Genomic DNA, 8,073 nt, shown 5'->3' with positions numbered 1-8,073 from the left:
TTGTCTTTGATGTCTTACAATAGAATTAAGTAGTGTATGCTATTCTGATGGTATGACGCACTACATGAAGTAAAAAATGTTGGATGTGTGTGTGTGTGGGGGGGGGGCGTGCAAAAGTTGGCAAAAGTAGAGTGGTAACTAGGGTGATGTTGAGAGTCGGTAAAGGAGGAGGGTGGCAAGAGGAGGGTTTGGAAAAAAGGGGAGATTGTATGAGGGAGGATCATCACCACCACCACCACCACCACCACCACCACCACCACTACCACCACCACCTTCTTCTTCTTCTTCTTCTTCTTCTTCTTCTTCTTCTTCTTCTTCTTCTTCTTCTTCTTCTTCTTCTTCTTCTTCTTCTTCTTCTTCTTCTTCTTCTTCTTCTTCTTCTTCTTGAATCATCTTCATCGTCGTCATCATCTTCGCGTTCGACCAAAAATTGACACTCAATACACACACACACACACACACACACACATACACACAACACACAATTTCCCCTCTTTACACAGAGTTACATTGTACTCCACGTTTACAGGGGACTTTTAATGTTTAACACATCGGCGCCATGTTGACTATCACTAAGCTAGTACGTTGAGTAGCCGTTGCTTGGGACGTAGCACTTCCTATTATCATGTATGACATAGCTATGGGTTCAACCTACCACGTGTACTGGGAGGTATTCAGTACGTTACTAGGCAATCTACGATTGGCTGATCAGAGTCTGCATGCACAGTGACAGGCCTCCTATAGTCTGTGTCTTGTACAGCAATGCACGTTAATCAAACTCTCAATAAATACCAACACAGTGTGATCGAACAGTGAGTGGACATCGTGAAACCGTCAAAGCAGGTATGTCTCTATCTTTATAGTTACGTCAAGGGTTGATTTTATAACATTTACCTGATAATGGGTGATTCCCAATTCACACCAATATGTCATACCAGTATTGTACTATGGTGATTTCATTTCTTTTATCAATTAGCACTCAAACTGATATCGTTGGTATACCTTGTAAAACTTCTTGATAAACAATAACAGTATTTTAATAATGTAATGGTATTTTGGGTCTTGCTACTGAGATTACGATGATTCAGTTCACGGACCGTTGTACTAAGGTACGATTCTACACAATGGACCAAGCAAAGTCGGGTGTGCAGTTTCCTTAGTTATTGTAAATGTCGTCAGTCCGCGAACCTAACGGGGACTATGTAGCATAGTCGGTACGATGTGTTGTCTCTGTAGTTGGAGGGCGATGGAAATCTTGCTGACTTGTCCACGAACGGCAGTCGACAAGTAATCCTCGTGCGTATACCATGGTGCGTACACTTATCCCCGTACCTACTAATGGGAAGTCCGATTCTGAGCATTCCAAACTGATCTCGACTGTATATGCATACTGACACCAAAGCAACGTCAGCATACTGTGTGGTGTGTGATTGTTGTTTCGATTGTAATTAGTATACGAAGCGATGCCAACACAAGTCAACACACAATCGAAACTATTATGAACGTGTTCATTATTTCTCACTGAGTGAATAAATGTAACTATTAACACGACTCTGATAACTCATTTAATACAAAGGGAAGTGACTTTCACAGACACAGGCAATACAAACGACTTTTCGAAAGTACCTGTGTGTGAATTTTTGGAATGCGCTCTCTCTTCTGTAAAATACGTACGCATCTCCCCCCCTCTCTCTCTCTCTCTCTCTCTCTCTCTCTCTCTCTCTCTCTCTCTCTCTCTCTCTCTCTCTCTCTCTCTCTCTCTCTCTCTCTCTCTCTCTCTCTCTCTCTCTCCATTCTTTCCCTTACACGATTAAAAATAATGTCTATCGAATGTAAATCAGAACAAGTTATCTTGTTATGCTCTCATCATCATTAGACTTAATTCTACCAAACAATACCTAGTCTTGTAAATATGGGGATATACTTGGAAATGAGGATACACAGTGAAGTCCTCGTTATTGTGGACAATCATTTTCGCTAGCCAGAGCACGTATTTCTGCTGAAGCAACGAACTTGTCTTATAGAGATAGGTACTACGGCAAAGAATGGAACTGACATACGTCACTGTGTATGATTTGTATGGTGTGATAGATGTAACCAATTTACAATGTAAAAGATGATATACCAGTTATTTCTCAACCCATCTTCCAAATAACCGTTTCACACATACCACTGTTACAGTTTTCCATACACATATTACATATAGCGGACAAGCAATTAAACTAGAAATTTCCTCAAGATGAAATCGATCGAATATCGACATATAAAGAGATGGCTACAATGAAGTGATGCTAAAGGGAAAACATTCATACCCTTCACTGTAGTACAATCTCCTCTTATGATAATCCCACATAGTAGCAACTGTTGGTGTCACTTTCTTCATCAGGAGAATGGATGCACTACACTACAGTGTTGTACATTTTTTACATATGCAAATGTCATATATATATATATATATATATATATATATATATATATATATATATATATATATATATATATATATATATATATATATATATATATATATATATATATATATATATATATATATATATATATAGTAGTAGTGCACTAATAAGTTATACTATTTAATTTCGGGAGGAGGGGGAGGAGGTGGTGGTTATAATGATAAATATAATGTAGTTTCATCGGGGGAAAACCAGAGTGAATGACCATTGACACTAGGTTTTGAATACATGTAAATGTGAATGGGTTAGTACCCCATACATATTGTTTTGTCAGTTCGAAGTAAATGGTTTCTGTAGCTGCAATATACATGTTAGTTTTAGAAAATTTACAACCCCAACATTATAACTATATAAAAGGACTTGTCTATAATTTATGTATATACATGTATTAATAAGCTATACATTTATTCGTTGACCCGTACAGTTCTAAAACTGTGTATACAAGACCGGAAAACAGTCATCTACATTTTCGTATGCCTCGTTGACAGTTGAGTACTTCAGTAAACTCGTGAATTGCTCGCATAAAATGTTTAATTTAACGTAAAACGGCCTGGGAGGGTTGACTGACAAAGCAATTATTGTCTTATCCCTGGTTGTTGTCAATTGCAGGTACGTATGGCGTAGTTACTGCGACACTCAGCCCTGATAATGCTTCCAGGCGTTTACGTTAACTGTGTAACTGTATGTTTTAGACATTTCCCTTCTCACAAATCGGAGATGTAATTGAATGATTATTAAGTAAATTACGCAAAAGTAAAAGTCATAGACACTTCAAGGAAGAATAACAATTGTCCAAGAGTATTTTGGCCAGCGGTATCGACGGGCGCCTAGAATACGGAGTTGTTGTAAAAACATTAGGGCTACGGAATGAGTTAATCAATTTCTTTAAATTGCAATTAAAAACATCGAACGCTAGAACCCAGCATGATTCTGTCGCCATTGCAGATATGTGAACCGCGAGTACATTTTGAAAGTCCCCCAGGCAAAGCACCAGTCCTCCGTTACTCAGCCGTAAGTTCCCACCCGTGTTCAAGCCCGGGGTACTTTTTGGCATCGCTGAAAATTGATTCTGTTCACCGTTAATTGAAACAGTGCCTTTCAGAAGAAATACAAAAAAGAGATTTCACATCATATGTATGTATGTATGTATGTATGTATGTATGTATGTATGTATGTATGTATGTATGTATGTATGTATGTATGTATGTATGTATGTATGTATGTATGTGTGTGTGTGTGTGTGTGTGTGTGTGTGTGTGTGTGTATGTATGTATGTATGTATGTATGTATGTATGTATGTATGTATGTATGTATGTATGTATGTGAAATGTATTAATATGAATCTGAAGAAATATTAAATCCATCTCCAACACTGTTAGATTGACGTAATCAAGAGATCTGAGTGTCACTCGCGAAATTATATTGAAATACCTAAATCTTGAATGTTTATGGTCTCTGTAGTAGTAACCGTTCTACTTGGACCAGTCACTTTTTAAAAGGTGTTTAATTTAACAATTGAAGTCTCCATATACATTGAAAGTACCTCGAGAATTTTAATGCAGTCGTGGTTCAAATCCATTGTTTATTCTACTGAATCAGTGTTTTACAAAATATAAGCCCAAATGTAATGTCTGTACCACCCTGTCTCCAGTTTTATTGGCAAAGCGAACTTGAAAAATTACATTACGAAGACAGCATGTGTGAGTTGAGCCTCTTCTTCACTTCGTATCTTTCCATGATATCAGCATAGATTTACAAAGAGCTCCCTCATCTAAAAGCACTGCCTCTAGCTATTAGGGCACATCAAGTCCCTCTGTGATATCGATGTACATGTACATTTTAGCAGCCAACAATTAGACACAGGAGCCCCACTACCACTTTGCAACTATGAATATGATTTCGTTCTTTTGTTTCGGAAATTTCTCACTATTAATTTAAAAAGTTAACCTAGAGATTATTAAAACTGTAACTTATATCACATGTTAAATTAGTACGCTTACATCATATTTATATTATAATTTATAAAGTACTTGTCATTTAATATTCCATCTTGAAAAATGAAGTCAGCTAACATCATTACATCATACGCTTAGCAATGGATGGTAAAATGTCATTTATACGAATTATATACATAATTATACATATTATAAATGCATGGTAAGTTATTTCACTTCTATGTAAGCTTTCAACAAAACTGTTTCCATCGCTATTTGTGTATGTTTGGTACAAGTGGACAATTTTTATCTTAGTACAGGGGTCATAGCATGTTGGTAGGAATTCCAACTGGGAAATATCAGTGGATACGACACACGATAGTGGAAAACTTTGTCTAATGGTTAGCGTCTCACAGAATGAGAACTATTCCTAAAATGTTGGTCCGTGTCTCTAAACAACAGAATTAAACTCTATCGACTGGTGCCAATATAATTACAAAGCTTAGTGCTACAAACACTCCGAGAATGTTGGTTTGTTAACATGTTATATAGTACGTTACCCGCCAAATTAATTAAACACATATTAGTTGTTTTTCCTTAACTCTTTAGCGCATTTCGAGTTTATTTCAAACGTATTACTAATCAATTTATGTCAAAGATCTAATTTAAAGACAATTGGATATTTGTTTTGATGTAAATGTCAATTGATATTCTATCGCGTACTTCTGTAAGTAGAGAGATTTAGGGAAATAGTCTGAATATTCAATTCAATAAAATATTTCAACGGTATTCTTTGAAGACCAAATTCTTTATAACAAGTTTAAGTCCATAATTGATAGTTGAAATAATTTTAAGGATATAATAACGCATCTATGTAACACAGGTCATAACAATTATCTAAACCCCTAGCTTCGTTTTGACCTTATATGCAACTGTATGGAAATTGATATGATATTTAAGATAGCAATCTGATTTTGCCACATATGCAATATTTGTACTGTTTCTGCTATGAGCTGGGTGCCTGTGTTTTGGATTTTAGTGTGTGTTGCAAATGTCACCGTACCTGTTATGTAGTGACGGTGAAACTATTTAGGTAACAGTATGGAACAAATGCAGTAAAAATATGAAACTGCTGAGGTGATGATGTGAAATAAACGTCAATATACAGTGACGGTGAAACTGCTGAGGTGATAACATGAAAAAGAAAGAGGTGATCATATAAAATAAACGCTACAGTATGCAGTGACGGTAAAACTGTTTTATTTGACAAAGTTTGAGGCCACCGACGTTGATGTAATTTTATAATGACTCTATGTATTGACAAACACAGTTCATTCCACATTCTAAGCAAACAAATTACTACTTACAATAATTTGATCATCGTCGCAAACCACGGTCTGTTTTACGGCAACGTTCTTAACAAGCCTCCCACAAAATGTAGTGGTAGAAATACTAACTCTGGCTTGCGAGACTGTAATTTGATTTACTTCAAATCCTCCACACAGTGTCTTTTTTTTTGTCATGGGATTCAGCGATTTGTGGTTGTTTTATCAATTTAAGTGAAGTATTAGTTCCGGCCATTCATTTCAAATATAAATTTGTAATTGTGACGTGGAGATAAAACACACGGTTAAAACTCAGTTTTACTGAAAAAAAGTCAACAAGTCTTTTTTTTTTAAATTTTGTGTGAAAATGCATACACCAATCTTAATATCTCCGACAATTTGAATCTTGAATCTAAGGTCTTCAGTATAAGGACAATCCATAGCCAAAAGTCAAGGATTTAAAATTGTTGAATTTTCGTCCTGTATTTTCACACTTTTGTGTCTCTCGGGTATTTTCCAAAATGTCAATAGTTTTAGACCAAAAATGTTATCGAGCAGCAACCTTGAAGGACCGGCGAAAGACTGAAGCATGATAAGCTAACATACTAGTCGTACCGGCACCGTGACACCTTTTGATGAATTGGGAAGTGCCGGTTTTACCTGAATAAACGCTGTATTAGTAATACACGACATATTTTAAAAATTGAATTTGTAAAAGATGTATATAGTACGCAGTATCAAAGTTTCCTCACAAATTTCGTATTTTTGATTCTAAAAATCACCGTATTCACGTTGTCAGTTGAGTTCAGTTTCCATTTATATTTAGATCTGTTATGCTTTTTATTTTGTTCCCCACATCCCCACACTTTGCCCAAAGTGAATTGCATACAATCCCTTGCCCACAGTACATAAACCAAGTTAAAAAGCTCCCAAAACAAAAAGAATCTTGTCCTGGTAATTAGACGTTACATTTAACGTTCTAAGTCTCAGTGTCACTCAGACTAACACGCCGTGAATACTAGTGATATGGTCCGTTGTCAGAAGATATTGACGTAAAGTAGTGTATATAACAACACAACAGCTTTATATCACAAAACTTAAGATATAAGGACACGAGAAGGATAGTTATCTGTACGTTGGTGATTTCTAATACTAACGTAGTTTGTTTTTCCTAGCTGTTTTTATCAGCTTCAGATAGCCCACCACTACGACGGGACAACGCTACCATTGCCGTCTGTTGATGTTTTCAGTTAGCTGCATAGCAACATCTCTGACGAGTCACGGTTGACAGACGTTTACACAATTAATGGTTTAGTTCACCTACAATCGGTAATTTCTGTCAAAGTTTGAAATTTGAAAATGTATACATAAGTCTGCATTTGAACCCCTACTTTAGTCTGTCTTGTTTTGTATTTCGAGTAAAAGACCGTCGGTTTTTATAGGTGTTCCAAAGTTGGCAACAACGTAAGTTTGAATATTTCAAAATAAACTGAAATTCGTAATAGGTACCATCATTGACACCATGGTGCAACGTGGCATTAATTTCTGTTAAGTTCGAAATTTAAAAAAAAAATTGCATATCGGGGATCTAGTAATTGCTGCGTAATGTGTTAACTATACAAGTTTGATAAGAGTTTTTCGATGGTATCTTATCGAATGTCCAGTAATTTTTTGTGTCCTGCGATACACAGTTACTCGTACTCATAACCTGTGCAACTACGTATATATAGTTTACCTGGTGGTATCCAAAAATAGGCAAATTTATAACAGGATGCAATTTTTAAAAAAATTAATCACGAAGTTGATTACATCACGTAGAATGATCGATTGAGAAATGTCACGTTGGACCGTGCCACTCAAAGTCGACTGTAGGACCCCAATGGATCGGTTGACTGAGTGTTAAGCTTGGTATAACGTCACATATGAACAAAGATTCTACGAGACAGGTCTAGGGTGTGTAAGTTGGTTAGATAACTTCTTACATTGTGTTGTGCTACGCTATGTTGTGTGGTGCTGACTTGTCGTGTTGGGTTGTACTGTGACGGTGTTAGGGTGAATCGACAACACGTGTACGTACACTATCTCAATACAGAATTGAACAAAGCTACTACCTGTCAGCTTGTACAGGTGAAACACATTATTAATGGAAAACATTACATCTACTGACTGAAATATCACCACTTGTCATAAAAAGTGACTTTTAGTAGTTTTAATATCCCTCCCCTTTAATACTTGACTTGAACGAAAATAAGACTGTTAAGTCCTCTAAATCACACCATATTCTAAAAATAAACAATCACACAATGGCGAAGCTTTCAGTACCTTGACACCGTGTAGTAAGAC

The 8,073-nt window shown here is 36.3% G+C and overlaps 1 protein-coding gene across 1 annotated transcript in view; it reads left to right on the top strand.

Annotated features, from left to right (window-relative positions):
- Nucleotides 1-809: 809 nt before the first annotated feature.
- LOC144444774 (transcription factor GATA-4-like) overlaps nt 810-8,073 on the top strand; it is a 54,434-nt gene continuing 47,170 nt past the window's right edge. Inside the window, exon 1 of the mRNA XM_078134307.1 lies at nt 810-843. The gene's annotated coding sequence lies outside the window, so the exon portion shown is untranslated. The remainder of the gene's footprint in view (nt 844-8,073) is intronic.

The sequence above is a fragment of the Glandiceps talaboti genome, chromosome 13, assembly GCF_964340395.1.
Source record: "Glandiceps talaboti chromosome 13, keGlaTala1.1, whole genome shotgun sequence".
Classification (NCBI taxonomy): domain Eukaryota; kingdom Metazoa; phylum Hemichordata; class Enteropneusta; family Spengelidae; genus Glandiceps; species Glandiceps talaboti.
This window is presented reverse-complemented; position numbering and strand designations above follow the sequence as displayed.